General features: G+C 39.7%; 1 non-coding gene across 1 annotated transcript; it reads right to left on the bottom strand.

Moving 5' to 3' along the window:
• Positions 1-823: 823 nt before the first annotated feature.
• On the bottom strand, positions 824-895 carry TRNAE-UUC. Its single transcript has one exon. It is a non-coding gene; the product is annotated as a tRNA-Glu (tRNA).
• Positions 896-6,037: the final 5,142 nt, after the last annotated feature.

The raw sequence follows: 6,037 nt of genomic DNA, 5'->3' as shown, positions 1-6,037 counted from the left end.
TCCAGAATATCCACAGCAGCAGCAGCATCCATTACCTGTCGAGTTCACTTCCTTCAGGCAACTGGCTGATGCAAACTCTATGCTTCCACCATCTGCAAAAGAAAAGACAACTGCAAGTCCTCTGAAAGAGATTAAAGAAAAAAATATTAGTCCAAATCTGGTAACCATCCTCTGCTTCCTAAGCCCTTGCACTACACAGAGCATTTATTTTATTTTACTCTCTTTGGTTGTTTCTTATTCTTTTTTTTTTCCCTTTTCCTTCCTTTTTTCCTTTCCTTTGCCTCACTCAGATATGCCTGCAGTGAGCAATATAACATGAGGGCTGAGAAAGTCAAACCCTGTACCATATGAATTGCAACTCACAACCTTAACCTCTTCACCAAATGGCAATCAAAAAAATCTGTACAAAGCCTTGCAAAATGAAGATAAATGCCCAAAACAGGGAGAGAGTTTCCAAGTATTGCTTTTATAAACTTAGGGAGTTACTAGAATGACAGGGTTTCCGATTTCCAATGCTATCCACCCCATGACACAGAATGGAATCTAACATAGGATCTCTGCACTCCCCCCCCCCCTCAGTCTCCACCTCAATCTTTCACCTTTCACTTCCTTCATAGGTTCATAGGTTCACAGGTAGGTACTAGGCTATTGGCCTTGGGGCCTATACAAGCCCAGCCAAAAAGGTACCCTGGCTTTTGCCCCCCAAGAAAATTATTTTCCTGTGTCACTGTCAAGCAGAGCCACAGAGGTGATCCCTGGGGTGAATTTCCTACTTCCCATCCAGTCATATAGTTTCATAGGTAGGTAAAATGCACAGACTTCTTGCATTGGCCGGGAATCGAACCCAGGTCAACTGGTTGAAAGTCAGTTATGCTCACCACTATACCACCAATACTAAATTTACGTATCCCTCCATTTTCCCTTCACTTCTATTCCTTTCCCCTTTGCTCTTTTCTCACTTATTTTAGTAGGTGTAACACAGTTTCCTACCCCCAATCAAGTAATCAGGACAATGCCATTCCTCCCAAAGTTGAAAATCAAACCCTGCACTTTGTCTATGTGTAGTAAACACCATTAACCATCCTGCCAACATCCAATTCACCTTATGAGCAATGGATCAACCTACTAGTCAAACTCGGGACCTACCGCAGAATCTGGCCAGTTGTGAGGTGTAATACTTTAGTATGGTTATTTTTCTTTTCTTTTAATTATTATTTATTCATTGGTGTTTCTTTGTTTCTGTTCTTTTTTTTCTTTTTTAAGAAGCTCGCTGAGCCAGGCATGCCATGAGGTAGATGTGGATCACTCTGTTCATCACCCCCCCCCCCATCACCATTAACATCATTATGTATACCTGTGATGAAACAGTGCCTCATGAACCATGAGCACATTTTAACCACAGAAAATAAACTGTAATGAGTTTCCCTGCTCCACCACCACAAACACAAGCTGTACATCCTTAAATAACAACCAGCAGCTGCAGCAAGTGCTGCAAACAGGGAAAGCAAGAAAGCAAAAAAAAAAAAAACAGTGACACAACAGTGAGGGTGAGGAAATAAGAACAGTGAGGGAAATAAGGGAACCTGTCCCAATTGGCTTCATATTCAAAGAAAAAAAAACCCATATGAACGAAAGCCAAAGTGGACCTGTCCTAGAGAGGAGCATGCAACTGCCTTCAAGGAACACAGTAAACCCACAAATGAACTGAACCAGAATATTAACTTAGCCATAACAATGAACTACAATACAAGGGCTAATCCCCTTGATGCAACTAATATACAATCCTTACTTAAGCACCGAAACCAATACCAAGCAGAAAACACCAAGCACCCAACAGACAAACTGATCCAGAACATTAAAATAAACTATAACAACAAACTAAAGCACAGAAAATCTTAATTCCCTCCTACACAAGCAATATAAAATCCCTGCAAACCAAAAAAACCTTCACCTACTGTCAACATACAAACCACTATTAACCCGAGGCCTACCTGGTCTCCAACGTACCTACTGGTCGTCACGAACATAGCACTTGCTACAGCAGCAAGTTCACACCAAATTCTGATCCCTTACCCAGCTGCACTCACATAAAACAAGTTAAGCCCCTGTTGCACTTACCTCATTTCCTCCCAACCCTCCTACTTTCCCAGTTTAACCCTTCCATCCTAATTTTCTTCCACTACCACCTTAACTCATTCCTACTTGACCCTCACCCGAAGATGTTCCTGGGCAAACTGGTTTGTTCCCAAACCTCATATACTGTCAGGGTTTTGGAGGGTAGCCTAATGGTTAAGGTGTTTTCCTTGCAAGTACAAGGTGTGGGGTTTGAGTCTCACAAGGTATAACTATCTAGGCTTAAAATGGCTCGCAAGGGCAGTTAGCTTAGTACTAATCTACGAGCCTATTCATGTACATTATGCTGCTGTGAGTGTCCTGCACCTGTTTCACAGTATGGGGTAGCAATGACAATTGCAATTGTAAAACAGTAGATTATCAACCAAGCATTCATGATAGTTCATTCCAGGATGATTGCATGCAAACAATAACCATTTATTGTGTCACTGTCAGCTGACTTGGCTCACGCTTGCACAATGGGTATTGACAATACCAGCAGACACTTCCTAAGTATGACAGTGCTCTTCTGAATAACAGTGATGGATCCTTATTACAAAGTTGCAACTTTAACCATTGGAGTGCAGGCTTACATTAACAGACTGAATTAATTGAGTCAACATCACTCTGAAATCCAGATACTTTGTTTTCCAAATTCGACTAACACATACAGGAGTTGTACAACCTATTCACATAATTTGTTTTGGTGTAATTTTTTTAACTCTCTCCAGGAAGTGCACCACTGGCAAGCTCATTTGCATGCCTGGTGGCAAAGTATTATGCATAATAATGCACAAGATTTTTCCATAAACTGTGTGAGTCCATTTCCCCTTAGTTGCAAGTGCTGCTCAGGGCTAGACATCACACAAATGCTGAGGAGACAGACTGATGGCACAGAAGAGAGATGAGGCATAGAGAGTGGGAGATTTATTAAAAGACCAAATAGATTTTGATGAAAGCATGGTAATGGTGGCAAAACAATATGTAGACAACAGCTACACATGAAATAGTCTAATAAAAACAGTCAGTAACAGTTTGACATACTTCTGGATTAGAATGCTTGAAAGTATGCAAAAATCAGGATATAGATCTGAGCAGTATCTCAGCAATCCACAAAGGAAATCCTACTTCAAACAGTTTAAAATCAAACAATTGAAGGGTCATTGACAACTTACTGAAGCAGAAGGGGAGAAGAGAGAGACAGAGATGGAGAGAGAAATGCCAAGAGTTTTGTTTATGCTACATTTAGGGCCACTTTTATGGTGTGTTATTGTTAGGTGTTTTCTCATTATTAATCTGTTATGCTCTGTGCAATAAAGTGCTTGCTTCAGGGAGAAATAAGGGATAGGAGAGTAGAAACAAGATTAAGACATGAGCACGATAAGGGTAGTATAGTAAGTCTCACTACTGGGGTGGAATGATTTTACAATTGTTTTCTTGCTGCACCATTTAATTGCTATGTGAATGAACTGTAACTGAAAATAAATAAAGATGGTTGTAGGCAAACATGACAAAAATATAAAATGTCAAGAAGTAATAATTTGACATACCACTAAAATCAAACCCTTGACAGTATGCAAAAAACATCAGTCTGCAGATAGATAAATTATTTCAACACACCTCTTAGAAACTTCTAGTTCATTACATCCAGCAGCCAAAGGACTGTTAGAGTAACTGTTTCAAAGTATGGCCTTTACTCAGCGTTTACTCAGTATTCCCATAGTGCAGAGGATTTAAGCACATTTGCAAAAAGTAACTGGACTAGTGTGAGTGATAGCAAAAACTCACCAGTTTTTGCCTTAGGATGTGATACACCATTTGTCATCACTCAACACTGTTGTGCAATGACAATCTCTGAGCAAATACTGAGGACAAAAAAAGTGAATGCTTTTAGATGAGCCATATCTGTCCATCTGTGTTGTGTGTGCTTCTATTTTTTTGACCAGATTAATTGTGTCAAAAAGGGGTTGATATGACAGTGTTGAAAATGAGAGGACAAACAGATGGTAGGACAAGGTAGACAATACAGGAATTTACAGAATGATAGTGGGACAGCACAATAGCTATCCAGTCCTTCACAACATAATAGAGCTGTACATAAAATTTTATAAATTTAGAAATATGGTGTGTGTCAATTGGAAATCAAGTGTGTCAAGATAACACATAGGCAAAGTGAAAGCTATGCATGGGGCTTTTTTTTGTGGGACAAGCACCCCCCCTTTTGTGAGGGATTGGGGAATGTGCATGTTAATGAGAGGGTCAGGTAAGTAGATAGGTTAGGCAGCAGGCACACACAATCAGGACATTCAAGACAGACAAGGATGGTAATAAACATAAAAGGTTGGGGTATGCCATGACTGGGGATAGATAGGGCCCAGTGGCAGCACATCCACATCCAGCTTGAGAGCCACAAGGAGTGTGACAAAAATCCTGGATTTCTCAACTCCCCACCTTTATGCTCTAAATGAAATGCATCCTTACTTTTGCCAGCCATGTCTGCAAAAGTCAAGCTAGAAATGTCTGTCATGAAATGCCATCCCTACTTTTGCCAGCCATGTCTACAAAAGTCAAGCTAGAAATGTCTGCCTAAACTGGGTCCCAATTCAAATTTCATGTGTAACAGCTTGTGCATAAAGATGCACAACCTTGCCAGCTGCATTTGCATAATTAAAAGCACAGAAATGGCTTGTCAGACACACACATCAAAAGCAGGGAAGTTGTGAAATATGGCAGTCAGATTTGACCATGTGTGATGTTCAAACTATTGACACATGTCCCAGTGATAAACACTGGCATGCTTTATGGTGTTTGTTATAATCAGTGCTGGATGGAGGAACATGGTATGACTTGTGACATATCGGGCTGTTGGAACTTACACACAAGTAAGATTGAGTAGTAATACCTGGGAAATGTACCCATGAAAATAAAGGATAAAATGTTAAACTCTGGTTATTAACTGTCAGTATCACAGGACAAGTTACTTTTCAAACTGGTAATTAGAAGTTTACTAATTTAAGAATGAATGGAGATATATTTAGGAGATGCCTTTATGTGTGTGACTTTAATTAGTCATGGGACCGTTTTTCTGTGTAAAAGGTAGTATTTGTGTTTATAAGTACATTTCAGATGCATGGAGTCACATGAACTGAGAAATACATGGTGGACTATGTTACATATATGCTTCACAAAACACACTACCTAAACACATACTTCTGATATGTGATAACTCATAATAAGTATAACAAAAATATTGTGCACATCATACCAATGCAAGAACATTCTAATTTAAATATCACCATTGTCATATTTTAGATCATTTATACACACTATATTGGGCTTACATAGCAAGCATTACTGATAAATTAGTTGCAATAAACATAGTTGTGATACTCATTTGTATTTTTACATTCCTAATCAAAATGTTGTGTCTAGTGGCATTCTGACCCCCATGTATAATTATCTGTAAACTGGATTCAAACCCTGCATCAGCTGCCCTCTACCTTTAAGCTCACTGAACTTACAGCTTCTTCGCCAGGAAAAGTTACCTGCCGGTGCATTTTCTTCCCTGAGAACTATATAGAGTGTTGATGGCTGCACACTGGCACAAGGCTCATTTGCACTACAGGAGGCAGCTTAAACAAAATGCTTCACTTTTTTCCCTTTGGCAGTGAAACATGTTTGCATGTTGCTGAGCACAGCATAAATGTAAAAGGCATTATAAAAAATGCAAAACCGTACCAAATTACCACCGTAACAGCTACAAACAAATGAAATCTGAGGGTCATGCTGCTCAGTGCTAGAAGTCTAAATCTCAAAATGCAGTTGCTTGAAGCACTCCTTAAAATGGAGAACATTGACATCTGTGCCATAACAGAGACCTGGTTCAAGGCAGCAGAAAGCACCCCTGCATTACTAGGCTATAACT

Source organism: Protopterus annectens, chromosome 1.part1 (assembly GCF_019279795.1).
Source record: "Protopterus annectens isolate FY-2018-M chromosome 1.part1, PAN1.0, whole genome shotgun sequence".
NCBI classification, from domain to species: domain Eukaryota; kingdom Metazoa; phylum Chordata; order Ceratodontiformes; family Protopteridae; genus Protopterus; species Protopterus annectens.
The sequence above is the reverse complement of the archived record's forward strand: the minus strand, read 5'-3'. Positions and strand labels throughout refer to the sequence as shown.